This window comes from Mirounga angustirostris, unplaced genomic scaffold (assembly GCF_029215605.1).
Source record: "Mirounga angustirostris isolate CCGP_5_RB_7025 unplaced genomic scaffold, mMirAng1.0.hap1 SCAF_9, whole genome shotgun sequence".
In the NCBI taxonomy this organism is placed as follows: domain Eukaryota; kingdom Metazoa; phylum Chordata; class Mammalia; order Carnivora; family Phocidae; genus Mirounga; species Mirounga angustirostris.
The window spans coordinates 65,392,698-65,412,940 of NW_026991717.1; the positions used below are offsets into that span (position 1 = coordinate 65,392,698).

General features: G+C 35.7%; 1 long non-coding RNA gene across 1 annotated transcript in view; it reads left to right on the forward strand.

The window, feature by feature from the left end:
* Positions 1-17,319: 17,319 nt before the first annotated feature.
* The window catches only part of LOC123861359 (uncharacterized), a 330,838-nt gene continuing 327,914 nt past the window's right edge, over positions 17,320-20,243 (forward strand). Inside the window, exon 1 of the long non-coding RNA XR_006795015.3 lies at positions 17,320-17,444. This is a non-coding gene — a long non-coding RNA (uncharacterized LOC123861359). The remainder of the gene's footprint in view (positions 17,445-20,243) is intronic.

Genomic DNA, 20,243 nt, shown 5'->3' on the forward strand with positions numbered 1-20,243 from the left:
TGTAGAGTTCTGGACTAAGAGGTGTCATTCCTCTTTTGATAATGTGATATCTATTTTAAAATTATATATATTGTTCTAATTGTGAAAGTACTACAGGTTTATTATAAGGAATATTTAAAAAAGAGACAAATAAAAAGAAAATTGGACAATAAAAATGCTCAGAGAGCAACATTATTAAAATGGAGAAAATATCTTTCAAGTCATTTTTAAATTAGTTGTTAATTACACGCTTAATACCTGAACACCTTCTCTCTGTATAAAACAAATTACTAAAAGTAAGGTTAAAGTCCACCTGAATTACCATATAAAATTCCAATCCCTACCCAGTTATTTTTTCTAAGTAACACACACACACACAATTTTGAAATGTATCAAATTTATAGATTGAATTAGAGAAAAAAAATGACATGTTTGCAATCTCAGATCATCACCTCAGTGTTAGTGGTATTTCTCTTCAGTCAGTCTTCTTTTATGTCCTTCAGTAAAAATATATAGTTTTCTGTATAAAAGTTTTAATTTTATTCCCAGGTACAATATGATTTTTGTTACTCTTATGAATGAGATTTGTATCATATATTCAAATCGATTATTGCTGGTTGGGAAGAAAGATAGGGCAACTGTCTTAGTTCAGACTGCTTTAACAAAAATATCATAGACTGGGTGGGGGTGCTCCAGCAACAAACATTTATTTCTCACAAATCTGTCTAAGATCAAGGCATAGTCTGATTTGCTCTCTGCTGAGGACCTGCTGGCTTCCTGGTTTACAGATGACAGCCATCTTCTTACTGTTTTCTCACATGACAGAAAAAGCTAGAGAACTCTATGGGGTCTCTTTCATAAAGGCACTAATCCTATCATGAGGTCTCTACCCTCATGAACTGATCACCTCCCAAAGGCCCCACTTTCAAATACCATCACCTTGAGGTTAGAATTTCAGCATAAGAATTTTGGTGGGACACATTCAGTCTGTAACAGAAGCTCCACATTATAAAGATGATATAAGTTTGGAAAAAATGCATTTTTTCCTCTAGAAATAGAAATCAATTTCTAGCTCAATTTGAAAGGGCCAAATAATGTCTCAAAATAATGCATTTTTTTTCAAGTTTTAGACTGCAATTGTAGGTACAAATTCTTTTTCTTTTTAGAGCATTAGAATTGCATTTTTTTTAAATTAACATAAAATGTTTTATTTGTTTCAGGGGTACAGGTCTGTGATTCATCAGTTTTACACAATTCACAGTGCTCACCATAGCGCATACCCCCCCCCAGTGTCCATCACCCAGCCACCCCATCCCTCCCACCCCGCACCACTCCCACAACCCTCAGTTTGTTTCCTGACATTAAGAGTCTCTTATGGTTTGTCTCCTTCTCTGGTTTCGTCTTGTTTCCTTTTCCTTCCCTTCCCCTATGATCCTCTGTCTTGTTTCTCAAATTCCTCTTATCAGTGAAATCATATGATACTTGTCTTTCTCTGATTGACTTATTTCGCTTAGCATAATACCCTCTAGTTCCATCCATGTTGTTGCAAATGGCAAGATTTCATTTTTTTGATGGCTGCATAATATTCCATTGTTTATATATACCACATCTTCTTTATCTATTCATCTGTTGATGGACGTCTTGGCTCTTTCCATAGTTTGGCTATTGTGGACATTGCTGGTATAAACATTGGGGTACAGGTGCCCCTTCAGATCACTATATTTTTATCTTTGGGGTAAATATCCAGTAGTGCAATTGCTGGGTCGTACGGTAGCTCTATTTTCAACTTTTGAGGAACCTTCGTACTGTTTTCCAGAGTGGCTGCACCAGCTTGCATTCCCACCAACAGTGTAGGAGGGTTCCCCTTTCTCGTATCCTCACCAACATCTGTCACTTCCTGACTTGTTAAGTTTAGCTATTCTGACTGAGGTGTGAGGTAGGATCTCATTGAGGTTTTGATTTGTATTTCCCTGATGCCGAGTGATGTTGAGCACTTTTTGATCTGTCTGTTGGCTGTTTGGATGTCTTCTTTGCAGAAATGTGTGTTCATGTCTTCTGCCCATTTCTTGATTGGATTATTTGTTCTTTGGGTGTTGAGTTTGATAAGTTCTTTATAGATTTTGGATACTAGCCCTTTATCTGACATGTCATTTGCAAATATCTTCTCCCATTCTGTCAGTTGTCTTTTGGTTTTGTTAACTGTTTCCTTTGCTATGCAAAAGCTTTTTATCTTGATGAAGTCCCAATAGTTCAATTTTGCCCTTCCTTCCCTTGTCTTTGGCGATGTTTCTAGGAAGAAGTTGCTGTGGCTGAGGTTGAAGAGGTTGCTGCCTGTGTTCTCCTCTAGGATTTTGATGGATTCCTAACTCACATTTAGGGTCTTTCATCCATTTTGAGTCTATTTTTGTGTGTGGTGTAAGGAGATGGTCCAGTTTCATTCTTCTGCATGTAGCTGTCCAATTTTCCCAACACCATTTGTTGAAGAGACTGTCTTTTTTCCATTGGACATTCTTTCCTGCTTTGTCGAAGATTAGTTGACCATAGTGTTGAGGGTCCATTTCTGGGCTCTCTATTCTGTTCCATTGATCTATGTGTCTGTTTTTGTGCCAGTACCATATGTCTTGATGATGACAGCTTTGTAATAGAGCTTGAAGTCCAGAATTGTGATGCCACCAGCTTTGCTTTTCTTTTTCAACATTCCTCTGGCTATTCGGGGTCTTTTCTGGTTCCATACAAATTTTAGGATTATTTGTTCCATTTCTTTGGAAAAAGTTGATGGTATTTTGATAGGGATTGCATTAAATGTGTAGATTGCTCTAGGTAGCATGGACATTTTCACAATATTTATTCTTCCAATCCATGAGCATGGAACGTTTTTCCATTTCTTTGTGTCTTCCTCAATTTCTTTCATGAATATTCTATAGTTTTCTGAGTACAGATCCTTTGTCTCTTTGGTTAGATTTATTCCTAGGTATCTTATGGTTTTGGGTGCAATTGTAAATGGGATCGACTACTTAATTTCTCTTTCTTCTGTCTATGTTGTTGGTGTATAGGAATGCAACTGATTTCTGTCCATTGATTTTATATCCTGCCACTTTACTGAATTCCTGTATGAGTTCTAGCAGTTTTGGGGTGGAGTCTTTTAGGTTTACCACATAAAGTATCGTATCACCTGTAAAAAGTGAGAGTTTCACTTCTTCTTTGCCGATTCAGATGCCTTTTATTTCCTTTTGTTGTCTGATTGCTGAGGCTAGGACTTCTAGTACTATGTTGAAAAGCAGTGGTGATAGTAGATATCCCTGCTGTGTTCCTGACCTTAGGAGGAAAGCTCTGTTTTTCCCCATCGAGAATGATATTAGCTGTGGGTTTTTCATAGATGGCTTTTATGATATTGAGGTATGTACCCTCTATCCCTACACTGTGAAGAGTTTTAATCAAGAAAGAATGCTGTACTTTGTCAAATTCTTTTTCTGCATCTATCGAGAGGTTCATATGATTCTTGTTCTTTCTTTTGTTAATGTATTGTATCACATTGATTGATTTGTGGATGTTGAACCAACCTTGCAGCCCAAGAATAAACCCAGTTGGTCGTGGTGAATAATCATTTTAATGTACTGTTGGATCCTATTGGCTAGTATTTTGGTGAGAATTTTTGCATCCATGTTCATCAGGGATATTGGTCTAAAATGAGTCTCTTGCAGACAGCATATCGATGGGTCTTGTTTTTTAATCTAATCTGATACCCTGTGTCTTTTGATTGGGGCATTTAGCCCATTTACATTCAGGGTAACTATTGAAAGATAGGAATTTAGTGCCATTGTATTGCCTGTAAAGTGACTGTTACTGTATATTGTCTCTGTTCCTTTCTGGTGCATGTTACTTTTAGGCTCTCTCTTTGCTTAGAGGACCCCTTTCAATATTTCTTGTAGGGCTGGTTTCGTGTTTGCAAATTCTTTTAGTTTTTGTTTGTCCTGGAAGCTTTTTATCTCTCCTTCTATTTTCAATGACAGCCTAGCTGGATATAGTATTCTTGGCTGCATATTTTTCTCATTCAGTGCTCTAAATGTATCATGCCAGTCCTTTCTGGCCTGCCAGATCTCTGTGGATAGGTCTGTTGCCAATCTAATGTTTCTACCATTGTTCAGGACTGCCAGATCTCTGTGGATAGGTCTGTTGCCAATCTAATGTATCTACCATTGTAGGTTACAGACCTCTTGTCCCAAGCTGCTTTCAGGATTTTCTCTTTGTCTCTGAGACTTGTAAATTTTACTATTAGATGTCAGGGTGTTGACCTATTTTTATTGATTTTGAGGGGGGTTCTCTGTGCCTCCTGGATTTTGATGCCTGTTTCCTTCCCCAAATTAGGGAAGTTCTCTGCTATAATTTGCTCCAATATACCTTCAGCCCCTCTCTCTCTTTCTTCTTCTTCTGGGACCCCAATTATTCTAATGTTTCACTTTATGGTATCACTTATCTCTCGAATTCTGCCCTCATGATCCAGTAGTTGTTTATCTCTCTTTTTCTCAGTTTCTCTATTCTCCATCATTTGGTCTCTATATCACTAATTCTCTCTTGTGCCTCATTTATCCTAGCAGTTAGAGCCTCCATTTATTTTATTTTATTTTATTATGTTTATTAATCACCATACATTACATCATTAGTTTTTGATGTAGGGTTCCATGATTCATTGTTTGCATATAACACTGAGTGCTCCATTCAATACAGGCCCTTTTTAATACCCATCACCAGGATAACCCATCCCCCCACCCCCTCCCCTCTAGAACCCTCAGTTTGTTTCTGAGAGTCCATTGTCTCTCATGGTTCATCTCCCCCTCCGATTTCCCCCCTTCATTTTACCCTTCCTGCTATCTTTTTTTTTTTTTTAACATATAATGTATTATTTGTTTTAGAGGTACAGGTCTGTGATTCAACAGTCTTACACAATTCACAGCACTCACCATAGCACATACCCTCCCCATTGTCTATCACCCAGCCACACCATCCTTCCCACCCCCCACCACTCCAGCAACCCTCGGTTTGTTTCCTGAGATTAAGAATTCCTTGTATCAGTGAGATCATATGATACATGTCTTTTTCTGATTGACTTATTTAGCTTAGCATAACACCTTCTAGTTCCATCCACATTGTTGCAAATGGTAATATTTCTTTCCTTTTTTGATGGCTGCATAATATTCCATTGTACGTGTGTGTGTGTGTGTGTGTGTGTATAAAATTCAACTAAAAAATAGAAAAAGAAAAAATAAAGAGAATTTAAAAAATTACCTTTGAAAGACTAAAGCATCATGGGAAAAAAGCCATGAATTCTACGTGCTGTATCCCCCTCTGCCGTTCTCATCTATCGGTAAAGTTGGCCTTGGCTGGGTGTTCTTGCTGATCTTCTGGGGGCGGGGCCTATTGCTGTGGTTCCCAAATGTCTTTGCTGGAGGTAGAATTGCCTCGCCCTTGCCAGGGGCCGGGCTAAGTAATCTGCTCAGGTTTGCTCTTGGGAGCTTTTGTTCCCTGCGAGCTCTCTGTACAGCTTTGGAGGCAGAGAGTGAAAATGGCGGCCTCCCAATCTCCGCCTCAGAGGAGCCGAGAATTCAGGGCCCCGCCTCTCAGTGCGCCCCCAGAGAAAAGCCGTCAGTCACTCCCATCTCCCTGGTCTCCTGTGGCACTCCATGCTCACCTGGCCTATGACCGAGCGTTTCTGTCTCTGGCCCATGACCCCGTGTGGAGTCTCCAAACCCCGCAGATCCCTGCAGTGCACTCCCACGCCGCTCCTCCCAGGGGAAGAAGGGGAGTCTCCCCGGATCTGCCGCTTGTTGGGTCCCTGCTGGAGGAGCAGTGGCCCGACTGTGCCACGGATCACAGTTCATGACAACCCCGAGCTGAGAGCCCGCTCCTCAGCTCCGTCTCTGCAGCAGCTTCCCTGCTCTGATACCTGGGAGCTCTGCCGCACTCAGGCACCCTGGTCTTTCTGTGACCCTGAGGGTCCTGAGACCACACTGTCCCAGCAAGGGTCCAACCCCCCCCCCCCCCCACTTAGCCACTGGAGTGACATCTCTCAGCGGAGCCAACTTTTGTGCTCCGCTGCTCTATCATTTGCCAGTAGCGGCCGACGGAGGCCCCCTCCCCCACCGTCTATCCTCCCGAATATTGCCTCGGGTTCACTTCTCCACACATCCTACCTTCCAGAAAGTGGTTGCTTTTCTGTTCAGAGAGTTGCTGCTATTCTTTTCTTTGATCTCCTGTTGAGTGTGTAGGTGTTCAGAATGGTTTGATCCCTATTTAGCTGAATTCCTGGGACCAGACAAAATTTAGGTCTCCTACTCCTCCACAATCTTGCTCCACAAATTCTCTTATTTTTAATAAATTGTCTAGTAACTCCTGTTTTTCACATAATACTGCTTATGTGACTTAGTTTTTTAAAAACTACAAAACATTTGTAGATAAATGTATTATTGTGAAAATTAATAGTGGTAAGGAAGGGTATTAACTATTGTTAATGATTCCATAGTGAGTTAATTGAGGTTTCTTAAAGAGAAATTTTTCTTAAAAAAGGTTACAATTTCACTTTGTTATTATAGTCTTGGGAGATGTGTCATTTTTTTCTTCCTGTTGTTATGGAATTTAATAATGTGGTTTCTGAAATCCCCTACTTACCATCACCACCATCATCACAATATACTTTGCTTTGGTTTTGACTTATTTGGTTACCTTTTTTCTTCCTCCCTGGAATTTAGGCAAGCCATTTGTTTTTATATGTTAATCTTGTATCCATTCACCTTGCTAAATATTATGTTTAGTAGCTCATAATTGATTCTCTTTAGTTTTCTAGGTAGGTAATTGCATATTCTACATATAACAGCCACCTTATCTCCTCCTTTCCAATATTTTAATCTAATTTCTTTTTCTTATAATACTTGTGGACTAGAACATCTAGTTTTATATAAATAGTAATACAATAAGAGTATCCTTGATGGCAGCATTCTTATCTCATTCCTGACTTTAATTGGAAGACTTGTAATATTTCCACATTAAGCATAGTGACTGCCATGGGTTTTGTCTTATACCTTTCATTAAATCAAGAGCATTCCTCTGGGTTTCTAGCTTACCACGTTCCATCTTTACAATTATAAATGAATGTTAACAGTTATCAAATTCTTTTCAGTTTAAAGTAGGATGCTATATAATTTTATCCCATAATGAATTACATATATAATTTACATTTTTAGATTCTCCTTTGTTGCATTTCACAAATAAATGCTTTTTAGTCATGATGTAGTCATTAAGCAAACTACATGATTCATCTTGCATATTATCTAGAATTTGGTCAATTTTTGCATATGTTTCAAATGTTTTTTAAAGAATGTATGTTGAATATTTTTCAAATCTCTCTATACTTTTTTTCTGCTTATGCTGATTCCTAAGAAAACTTTGCTGAAGTCTCCCACCAACATTATGTATTTGTTAATGTATTTCCCCTTGTTATACCATCCTATGCAAATATGCTTTGCATATTTGAAGGTATGTTTTAAGTACAAAAGGTTTATGGGTATTATATCTTCTCAATTTATTATTTCTTCTGTAAATATAAACTTCTAGTCTCTTTTAATGCATTTGCTTTACATTTATGTTGAATACAGAGGTGCCTGAGTGGCTCTGTCGGTTAAGCAACTACCTTAGGCTCAGGTCATGATCTCAGGCCTGGGATCGAGCCCTGTGTTGGGCTCCCTGCTCAGCAGGGAGTCTGCTTGTCCCTCTATCTCTGCCCGTCCTCCCCCACTCATGCACATGCTCTCTTACTCTCTCTCAAATAAATAAAATCTTTTAAAAAATGATATTGAATGAGATTAATATTGCTACATTAACTTTTTAAGTTATAAAAGTATATACTTTATATTTATGTGTTTATAATTTCCCTTTAACATTTGTTTTAGGTGTATCTCCTATAAACAGCATATAATAGCAATTTGCTTTTTTTTTTTTTAAAGATTTTATTTATTTGACAGAGAGAGACACAGTGAGAGAGGGAACACAAGCAGGGGGAGTGGGAGAGGGAGAAGCAGGCTTCCCGCCGAGCAGGGAGCCCGATGCGGGGCTCGATCCCAGGACCCTGGGATCATGACCTGAGCCGAAGGCAGATGCCTAACGACTGAGCCACCCAGGTGCCCCAGCAATTTGCTTTTTTATAGCTATATTAGAGTCTCTCTTTTTAAAAAGTGAGGTTGAATCATTAACATTCATGGTCACTACTGTTATGTTTGGGTTTTCTTTTTTTCATCTTTTCTTTTTTTGGTATTTTTACTTTCTAGACTTGCTTTTTGTTCTTTCATTTTTTTGCCTTTTTTTCTCTCTTGGTTTGAAAGATACTCAACTCATTATGTTTCTACATTAGCTACCATTAAATACTTTAACTTATTTTTAAATAATTTCACACTTACAGAAAAGTTGTAATGATTGTACAAAGAACTCCCAAAAACTCTTTATCCAGATTCTGGTCATTTAAAAAAAAAATTTTTTTTTTGAAACTACATTAGTCACACATACACACACACTTTTGGCTGACATACTTGAGCGTAAGTTCTCCATTACCCCTTCATATTTTAGTGCGCACTTCTTCAAACAAGGATACACTCCTGCCATAACACATTATAACGATCAGTATCAGGAAATCACACTGATACAATATCACCATTAAAATATATTGCTATTCCAATAATGTCCTCTACTTTTTAAATTCCCGTCCAATATCCAATCTAAATTGTATTTAGGCATCATGGGTCTACAGTCTCTTTCAATATGGAACAGTCTCTTAATCTTTTCTTACATTTTATGGCCTTTATGTATTTCTTTAAACTATAGGCCAGTTTCTTTGTATAATGTTGTTCAATTTGGATTTGTTTGATGTTTCTTCAAGATTAGAATTAGAGTATGCCTTTGTTTAGAGAGATACTTTGTAGATATCCTGTTTTTTCATCAAAATTTTACCTACCATTTTTAGCATCCATTGCTGATATTTGCCTGAAATAGTTATTATGATAATTATCAGAGGGGTTTATCAATTCCATTTTTTCCAGATTTATTACTTGGCATCCTATTGTAAGATAAAGTATTCTGGTTTCCCCCTAATATTGTTATTTTTTTATGTTAAAACATAATATGGAATGCCATTTTGTTCAGCAGATTATAATCCATTAGTATCATTTTTTATGTTAATACTTAGATTATTTGAGATTTGGCCCTTCCAGATTGCTTTTGTGCCCTTTTATCTGTCCCCTTCATTCTTCTGACACAGCCATTTCAACAAGATTCCCTAATTCTTTTTAATGAGGAGAGGTATGTAGAAACTAAGATTTGGATGCTCGGTGTGTTCATTTTTACTGAGGTGTCGTGGCTTCTAGGACAGAGGTAGGGAATATGTGTATCCACATACACTTCTATATTTATTTCTATATTTTTCTTGCTATATAAAAAACTATGTGTTCACATTAATACTTCCAATACCAAACCAACATCACAGGATTTATTCTAGTCCTCTCCTTTTTCATATTTATAACTTCCTTCTTTGACAAAGAGGAATATTGCTCTCTTTACCCCCATTATATTTATTTATTCACTCAAACTCCCTGTATGCAGCCAAAATCCTGAACATGCAATTGCTTCCTTGGCTCCAGCCATGCTGAGCATATCAATACAGCTGGCTCACTCTTCTGCCTCTGCCAAGGAAGAGAAAAGGAGAAAAGGGACTTTTAGATTTTTAATAAACATTTGAACTTGTATTTTTCTATCATATTCTAATCATTATGCATATTCTTTTTAAATAACTCAAGAACAGTAGTATACTTTTGCTTTCATCTGTACCTTCAACCGTGACTCCCCATGTTGATGTTGTCTGAAATTTTATTTCCAGATTATTATTAATAAACTTTAAAAACCCACTTAGGTAGACTTAATAATGAATTTTTTTTTCCTTTTTTTAAATATGTGATTTTTAAAAACAGATTGATTTATTTATTTTAGAGAGAGAAAAAGCATGAGCAGGATGGGCAGAGGGAGAGAGAATTTCAAACAGACTCCACACCAAGTGCAGAGCCTGATGCAGGCCTGTATCTCTCAACCCTGAGATCACTACCTGAGCTAAAACCAAGAGTCAGACACTTAACTGCACCACCCAAGTGCCCCTAGACTTGATAATGAATTTTTATTTTTAAAAAGATTTTATTTATTTATTTGACAGAGAGATAGCGAGAGAGGGAACACAAGCAGGGAGAGTGGGAGAAGGAGAAGCAGGCTTCTCACTGAGCAGGGAGCCTGATGCGGGGCTCGATCCCAGGACCGCGTGATCATGACCTGAGCCAAAGGCAGACGCTTAACGACTGAGCCATTCAGGTGCCCCAATAATGAATTTTCTAAAAAAAGTTTTTGTTCATTATTGCTGTTTACTCCTGAATCCATTCTTCTTCCATTAGAATTACATATTTTAATAATAATTCAGAATATTTGTCAGTCTATAACTGGTAAATGTCTATTTTATTTTCACATTCCAATATAATTTGTCTGATCATAGATTCAGAATTATTATTAAGGCTAGTTCCAGATATAAGATTGACTTAATGACAATTAATAAAAAATCAATAGTAACAAGCAACCAGAAAATTTAACAAAATGTAAGATTCTATATGTCATGCAAAGGTAGTCCATGCTCTTGGATGGGATAATCTGACATGTAAAGATATTAATATTTATACCAATAATTTATAAATTCATTGGAAACCCTATCTAAGCTCTAGTTGAAATATTTTAGTAATACATTCTATGAGTATTATACTTGTTTAGAACAAACAAAGTAAACCAACAGACTGGAAAAAAGACTTCAGAGTGCTTTTAGATCTCAGCTTTTGTTTTGTTTTTTAAAGATTTTAATTATTTATTTTGGGTGGGGGACAGCATGAGTAGGGAAGGGGCAGAGGGAGAGATAGAAGCAGGCTCCCCGCTGAGTAGGGAGCCTGTGGGGTTCCATCCCAGGACTCCAAGATCATGACCTGAGCTGAAGGCTCAGACACTTAACTGACTGAGCCACCCAGGCACTCCTAGCCTTTGTTTTTTAAATATACATTCTTTGCCACATTTTCATTATGCTAGCTATGTAAAAGTGAATTATCAATATTTTACTTTATTTCTAGCTTTTGGAACTGTTTATATGTTATAAGAATAATTTATTCTTTAGAATTCTAGAAAGCCTAATCTATAAATTTATCAATGTATAAAGATATTTGAATATAATACCTTGATAACTTATAAACATTTCTTATCAGAGCATTATCTACTTCTTTTATGAATCAATATTGGTAATTTATGTTTTCCTCAAAAATTAACCTTCTGATTTTTTATTCAGAAGACCTGTGATTTTGCATATAGTATTCTTTTACAGTTTAAACTTTTTCCTGATTTTTCTGTTCTCTATATTGTTTAGATTTATGATCTTTTTTATTTTACTATTTTTGTAAGAACCTTTTCTTCTTATGTTTATTTTATATATTATTTTTATTTGCTATTTGCTATTTAATACCTGTTCCTCTTCAACTTTTTAGTTGCTTATTTTTTCTTTTCTTTTTTATTAAAAACACTTAAATGTATGTGGTGAGTATATCTTTGTCTAAATTAGTTTATGTATACATACTCCTTTTAAATTTGTATTATATATAGCCCATCATTTAAGCTTTGATTTCTTTTTCAACTCATGACTCAGTAATGTGTTTTCTTTTTATTTTAATATTCAGATATTTTAATATTTCTTATTTTGTTGGTGCTTTGAAATATGGAAGGAACATATACTAGTGTTTTTTAAGATATTAAGAACATTTTTCAAATTATTAAATTAAAAATGAAGCACTTTCTAGTGATTCCAAGAAAATGATAAATTTAGGTACATGTACTTACTTTAGTTGCTTTCCCCACCCCATATCGAAATTTCTAGCTTATTGTAGTATAATTCTGGATTTCAAAATTCAGATTATTGTTCATTTTTTAGAATATAAATTTTCCCTTTTGGTATTTAATATTATGACATTTGTATGAAATTTGATGGATGTATTTATAAGAAATAGTCAAGCACCACTGTGATCTACTAATATTTTTGGTTATTACCGTACCCCTTTATAATATAGTGGCTCATGTTTTTAAGTGTTTTAGATCCACCTCTCCACCAGCTGGAGAATGGTCTTGAACAATTTTTGAGGAATATAATTAGGTGGCAGGTTTCTGAGCTCTGTATTCTTGGCAATGTATTTCTATTGTTCTTCTAATATGCCTGGCAATGTATTTCTGTTGTTTCTTGGCTTAGAGTCATACTTTTTTCTCAGAACTCTATAGCTAATGCTCCATTTTGTCCTGGAAAGTTCATGTTGAAGAGAGAAAAAAAACGGAGGACAACTTGATTATTTTTTCCTTTTAGAGATAATGTGTGTTTTGTCTGTTTGTTTTCTTTTCTGCTGGAATGGATGTATGAATTTCCCCCCTACTGTGTAATTCCAAGACAGTAGTTCTAGTAGATCTTTTCGATCTGTTTTGCCTAGGATGTGTACGAAGTGGGGGGTGAGAGGGGAAGGAAGTGTTATTTCCTCGCCTCAGGGGTCCATGAGGGATCCTTGGTAACACCCTTGGTCCCCTTGAATAAGCGTTCTTCCTATTTTCTGCATTTCCTGGAATGCGTTAATTGTTCGATTTGTGAGTTTGGCAAATGATGGTCAGATCCTTCTGAACATTTCCCTCTCTCTGTCTCTTCTTCAGTGCACCCAGCCTGCACTGAGGATACGTGTCCGGTGTTCTCTGACCCCTGTGGTAAGTGCAAGCACCTGTGCTGGAGGCCTGTGGTTACATGGCCATGCTAGTGGCTGTATGGGTATATCTGTCTGACTCAAGATTAACCCAGTGGGAGTGCTGTTGTGGTCTAGGATTTAAGCTGGGTTCTCAAGTCAGCCTTATTAACCAACTGATACTTTTATTTCTCATTACCTGATACTTCTGTCTTCTTGTGATCGTTTGGGATTGCTCCCATACAAATCTCAAGTATTTGGTCTTGGTATTTTGTATATTTGGCATCCTTCGATCCCCAGGTATATCTTTCTTCAGAAAATTCTTCTTCTTCCTCCTCTTAGCTTATTTTCTCCTCTATTTGCTCTCTATTTCTCTTAAATTTAGAAATTCCTATTATTCCTTCGAGGTGTGTGTGTGTCTGTGTGTGTGTGTTTGTTTTATCTGCCTTTTATATTCCTTATCTAGCAGAAGGTAACTGTAACAACAACACCCCCCAACCTGCAATGGGAGAAGTACTCAAGCTCAATTCTAGGGTGTTCCCCATTTAGGTTATTGAATGTCTGACCTGACAAAGTAAAACTATAGCTAACTATTAACTTTTTCCTTATCCCTTCATCTGGACCTAAAAGGCAGAGTTAAACATAGAATCACATTTTTCAGACAAAGTCTACCCAATATCCACGTATTAACATAGAGACACCTCCACCCCCACCCAAGCAAGTAGAAAAAAACAAAACAAAAAACATCTCTTGGCATATGAAAATATGCTGATGTTTTGAAAAGTAGATCAATATGAAGGGTTAAAATATATGTCATCATTTAAACAGAACAATTGCAAAATGATTTGGAGGCTATGTTTTAAGCTCACTGTAGCTGTTCTCTGCAGAAACCAGGATGGCAGTTCTTTCATTCTTGGATAGGCCCAGTAGAAGAAAAAGCCTTGTCATGTGATCTCTGCTCACAGTGGTCTCTAGTTATCTTCACCCAATCAAATTAGAAGGTGTTTATCAATTTCTGCTGGGATTCCATCTACTTACTTTTTAGATGCTTCATAGTGATTATGGATTGAGTTGACTCTTCTTCATTCTAGTAATGTCTGCCGTAGCAGACCACTCAGGAATGCTGATGTGTGATGTTCCCTTGGGCAGTATCCAGTGCTGATATAGGCTCTCTATTTTTATATATGGGTATCCATTTCAGTGACAGTTTTGAGAAGAGGGCTGTTAATGATTTTTAAGGTACTGTCTTGTCTGCAAGTCTGTTCACTTAACTAAGTTACATCGACCTGTGACTCTGTTTCCCTATTTGTAAGGTAGGAATAATCTTTATTACTTCCCAGAGGCATGAAGATAAACATAGTTCATAGATGTGAAAAAGATTTGGAAGTGTTCATTAGAAGCTGTGATTGAGCTTTTGAGTAGTCATAGATATTGTACAAGAAAAAAAGTTACAATTTCAGGGCTAAAATCTTCAACTGCTCTCTGTGAATAAAGGATTCATTTTGTACATTAAAAATAGCCATTGGATATAATAATTTTGTTTAGTGATATGCTCAGAGGTAACCAGAACAGGGAGTAGTTACATATTCTTGCAGCAGAATGTGTGGGCGATCAGAATAGGAACAAAGAAAGTGTGTGGATTCGTTTTATTATACATCTGTTCTTTCATCTCTATTTACTTTGAAAAAACTGCTTCTTCAGGAAAATGACCTTATGATGAGTTTACTATATTTCCGTAGTATTATGTTGCAAATATTTCTTTACTGCTGGAGTTTTAGTAAGCAGAGGTAAAATGCAATGTTTCAAAGTTACTATGTGGATTTCCTTTCCTTTTGCTCTCTGGAAATGTGGGTGGGAGCTGGTCAGAACTTAAGAGACTCAAGATAGTATTTTGGGGACTTACTATGTTTCATGTATTTATTTTTGTTACCCATTAAAAAAATCAAATAACTCACATTAGAGAAACTCTTTTCTTTTTAACACCTGAGAAGTAGTAGTGTGTAGGTTATTATTGCAGACTTTCGATCATTTGTTTGGGTTTAAATTGTACACCACCATTATTTAACCATTTTAAGCCTCAGTTTCCTAAATAGAATGGAGATTACCTATCTTTACTGAGTTGACAATTTTCCATATGTGTACATGTATTCTAGGGTGGGAAGGAGGCAGAATCTGATTTGGATTGCTGATATAAATTACTCCTTTGTTAGGGCTAATGTTTTCTTCCTCCTTGTTGGACTACCTGTGCATGTCAGAGTTATAAGCACAGAGGATATGCATAGAACAAAGTTAACAATAAATGATACTCTAATTCAATTTGCTTTTTTAAAATTACACTGTACCAGAGGTGAAGGCAGTAGATAAAAATATCTACTTGGTGAATATACTGAAGGGTTTAATCAGTGTGTTTGAGGCTAGGGGTAACAATCTCATTATAAAGCATGCCATTAATGTGAAATTCTCCGTTAAACTGGAACTTGTAATTCTTAATAGATAATGGGCAATGAGAACTCCTAAATTTAAATATTGAACAAACATTTGCTCCTACATGTGATGTTGATGTGCTACTAGTGAACAATTTTGTTCATGAAAATAATGAAATATTTGATGATAATACAGCCATACATATAAGCAGAGACTGATTTCTTCAGAGAAATAACATATGTGGAATAAAATAATGCCAATTGCAATTACTTAGATCACTTACAAATCTTAATAGAGTAAATCTTATGGTACTTTATTTAGGTGATGCATTTCAAATGCCACTGCAGTTTTAATTACATCAATATGGAGACCCTTAATTAAACTCACAGGAAAAATAATCATTTGCATTAACCATAATATCTGGTGCTATCAAGTACTTGGCATGCCAATTAATAGAACATGATGCCTGATTATCTAAAGGTGATAATAAATCACTTAGTATTGACAGTTACGCTCAATCACAGTTTAAGACCATATATTGTAGAGCCACAGTTCAGGATGCTATTCAAGCATGGCTTCTATATTTACGATGGTAATTCTACTAAAATACTTTTCCTGAAGTTAAAGATTATTCTTTAAGAGATAGGGCCTAATGAGTGGTATATGTCAAGGCCACTGGGGGAAACCAGACCATGTGCAATTTGGTTATTCTCTCTGGAGTACCACCTTACTCCAGATCATTTTCCCTCACCCCTATTGGCCTTACTCTATTCATTTTTGAGCCCTTAGATGTTATGCTCCGGCATCTAGAAAGTTTACTTGACTCCTTAGACTAAGTTAGGTTCCCAATTAAGTACTCACATAGCAACCAGTACCTTCGCCTATGAAAATATTCATTATATGATGTTGATACTACTTGGATTATTTTCTTCTCCCATCTCAACTCCCAAGACTAGACAGTGAGCTTTGGAAGGCAGGGGTCAGGTTCTTCTACCTCTCTGAAACCTCTGTCTGAGGGACCAGTCCATATCAGATATCCAAAAATGATTTTTGAATGATTAAGTAAATGAATGAATAAATGCTTGTACAATTAAAAGATATTTTTTTAAACCCACAGGTTTGCATTCAACATCAGTGAATTAACAAAAACAACCTAATAAAACTGTATAAGTAACAGTAAAAAAATGTATATTTTGTAACTGAAAAAATGTCTATTTAAATTTCTCATGCTCTTAATTCAGTGAAAGGAATTTAGAAACTGTGAATGGAGCTAATTTCTACATATAAACTTCAATCTGAAGGTAAGAAAATTACTGATCTTAAGTCAGCAAAATGTCTCATGCAGTTATATGGTCTCCTTCATATATGGCCTTCCAATAGATTTATAGAAGAATTCTGCTCATCATAATTTTTCCTCTAGCCATTTGAAAAAGGTTTTAGACTTTAATTTGATTATTCCAATGGGGCACACATTTCTTTTGTTTCCTAGAAGCTACAAATAAAGAGGAGAACCATAATTTAACCTCAGATAAGGACATTTTCTTTGTTAAGCATGTGTATATGTTCTTTGAACATTTATTTATAGTAAATAGTGGACATACTAAGCTGGGTTTTTACCTTAGATATAGTGGAGATACCTCATCTGCTATCTCATAAGAAAGTGTGATATGGTAGAAAGAACCTGCTTATTTCTCTGGCTCTCAGATTCCTTATCTATATAGTGGGAGTGTTGTTTTGGGGTTCATTGAGATATTGTGTGAAAGTGCCTGAGAATAGTTAGTATTTTCCTTTCTTCCTTCTACTCTTTCTTCATTTAACCAAGAAGGGAACGAGAGGAACTTTCCCACTTCTCTGGTTTGCTAATACAGGCAAGTTTGCAGCAATCTCTGAAATACATTAGAACTTTAACAGATTAGTAATAGACTAATAATAGCAATAAGCAATTTTCACTAAATTTACATAGTATGTTAGGCTTTGTAAGATGTATTTTTTATTTATCTTTTTTATTCCTCGTAATGATGTAATGAAGAAGGTATTATGTTATGTGGTAAAGTGTGTTAACTCTAAAGTCGAACCACTTTGGTTTATATCCAGATTCTCCTGCTTCCTCACTATTGACCTTTGGTGCCTCCCTCTCCTCCCGGTACTCTGATTCACCATCTATACAGTGTCTGCCTTATAAGCTGTTGTGAAGACTAATGCAACAGTCCTGCAAAGCATCATGTAGGTATCAAATACCTACCTCTTATCTTACCTAATGCTTGTTCAGTAAAATGCTTAGTGCTTACTCAATGAAAAAATTTAAGGTCAGAGAGTTTAGATGACTTTAAAAGTTAAAATAGCTGGTGTGAATCTAACATATGGTTTAGATTGTGGTCTTCTGATTCCAAACAGCATGATATTGCCATTATAGCTATCTTGTTATCCATGAATCTCCACATGAATCTTGTGTAATGTCAAAATGATCACTGTATGCCATATGTTGATTGCCTTTATCCTTGTTTGAAAACCTGATTTTGTACCCTGATGGGGCATAGAGAATCAAGAGTGAGCAAGTAGGCCAGGTCTGGTCATTGGCTTGCACCTGTAAGGGCTTAGAAAATGTGTGTTGGATGAATGAATAAATTGGGAATTTGTTTATCGTTAGATTTCTGTTGCCATGTACTATATCTTTCTCCACAAGAAGAGGCAATTCAAGATGTACTTACTTCTCATTTTGATTATGTGGATGTAGCATGAAAGAGCCTCAGAAGCCATTAACTCAGTTTGGTACATTATAATAATCACCATTGTGATGGTATTTTTGTTTGTTAAGGTGGTCATTTTAGGGGAAAAAGATTTTCTATAGAGGGCAAAGTAAAATAATTGACTTCACTTGAGTTGAGGACCACTAACCTTTTGGAGAAAAGGTTTTCCAGAAATTCATCACTGTGTCTTAAAAACTCCCACTGAAGAAAAAGCACAGATCTGATCTTTGTTGATAATCGTTTAAATCTAAAATGGATCATCCTTGTCTGTCTATGCAGTATTTTATTTCCAAATTTAAATTCTTGTTGGCCTTATCTAATATAGTGTATGTTTAATGTCTTGGGTTTCTCCTTTAAACTTCATTAAGAATTTTGGTTCTACCCCAAACAAATGGTGAGTCATCCTGATGGGGAAAATTATGAGAAAGGCAAAACTTTGAGAAGAAATGAGAGATGAAGGAGGTTGCAGCATGGTTTCTGTGGAGCATATTTGGGAAGTACTCACAAATTCGCAATGGACTGAATCAAACTTACCTCAGTACCACAGAGTATTATGTTTTTGGACCCAGGAAATAGAACTCAAATATACAGCTACTTTTTTTTTTAAAGATTTTATTTATTTATTTGAGAGAGAGTGAGCAAGAGAGAGAGAGAGAGAACAAGGGGGAGGGGGAAGGAGCAGAGGGAGAGGGAGAAGCAGACTCCCTGCTGAGCAGGGAGCTGACAGGGGTTTATCCTTAGGACTCCAGGATCACCCAGCAACCGCTTAACCAACTGAACCCTCCAGGTGCTCCTATACCACAAGTTTTAACATCAGAAAGCTATTGAGCAACCACGCTGCTAGGATGGATGCTAGGAAAAAGAAAGCTTAGCAAGAAATGGGGCAGTGGGGACAGAAAAAAAGAGGACAGATTTGAGAAATACTAGGATTTGAAATAGGATTTTGACTGAATTTGAGACTGTAGAGCAAGAACTATCGATGACTCCCTGGTTTTTTGCTTTGGAAGGTAGATGGTTGGAAGCTTTACTGAGATGAGGAATCTTGAGAAGGAAGAACTATTGAGGTTGAGGAAGTGCATTATTTTTGCACATGTTATATTTGAGATAATTACAGGACATTTATTAATTTAGTATTTGTAATGTGCAAGGTGCTGGGCTAAAAGTCTGAGAATAATGGAAAGACAGACTATTAATCTTTAAAGAATTTTTATTAAGGGAGAAAAGACAACTCCAACTATCTAAATGTGTAGTAGATTATTCTAAGAGCCATTGCAAGAGAGAGCAAGTCAAGTCCAGAGATTTCTATGATCTATAAAATAATTATAATGTTTCTATGCTTCTAGTTAAGTTTCATTTGACATTTTGTTTGTAACCTCACTATCAGTGATGAAAATTTTGTTAAATGAAGAGAGCTTTTATACATATTGACAACTTTAGATAACAGTAAATAAATACCTATCAGTTTATAATTCATATTTATGTAATAGTATGTACTTATGTACATATACAAATATACAGAATATATATATTCCTCTATATATATTCTGAATATAGAAAAATATACTCTTCTTGGAACAGAACCTCTATTCTATTTTGTAAATTTCAACTTTCTCCTTGTATTTATTTTTAACTGAATCTTACTCTATTTACTGAAGCCACAGTAGTAAATAAGATGTATTTTAGCAATTTAAAGTTGAATATTACCATCCAAATGTGCTAATACAATTTTATCTTTTTAATTAGGTACTTAATATATTATTTTTATGCATTAAAATTTTTCTAAAATATTTCTAAAGACTGATAATAATCATTTATATATAAAAATCATAAATTTTAAATATTGATTTTTACTTTCAGTAGCCCAGTAATTTAAATTATTTTCATTAGGCCAAGTATGTTTAGTAGTACACTAAACCATATTTCTTGATTTGTTATATTAGAAAGAAAAGTAATTTATATTTTATATTATTAATTCATTTTAATGGATATGTAATTTCTGTGGGCTTTTCTTTCTTAGTAAAGTCATACTTTTTATGTAACCCATTTAAAAATATTTGTGTAGCTTAGAGTTGAAAGCTGCTTAAATTTATTTTTGTATTTCAAGCTTTCTATATAAATGTATGTGCTACTAATTTTGAAAGAAGAACAAAGCCCCTGTGAATTATATTGTAGATGTTAATGACATTGTTAAAATAATGACAGATTGCTTTAATGGTGGATGTGCACTTAGTTGGAGGAAGCCTAACAAAATGTGCTATTTCATATTACTTAAAAG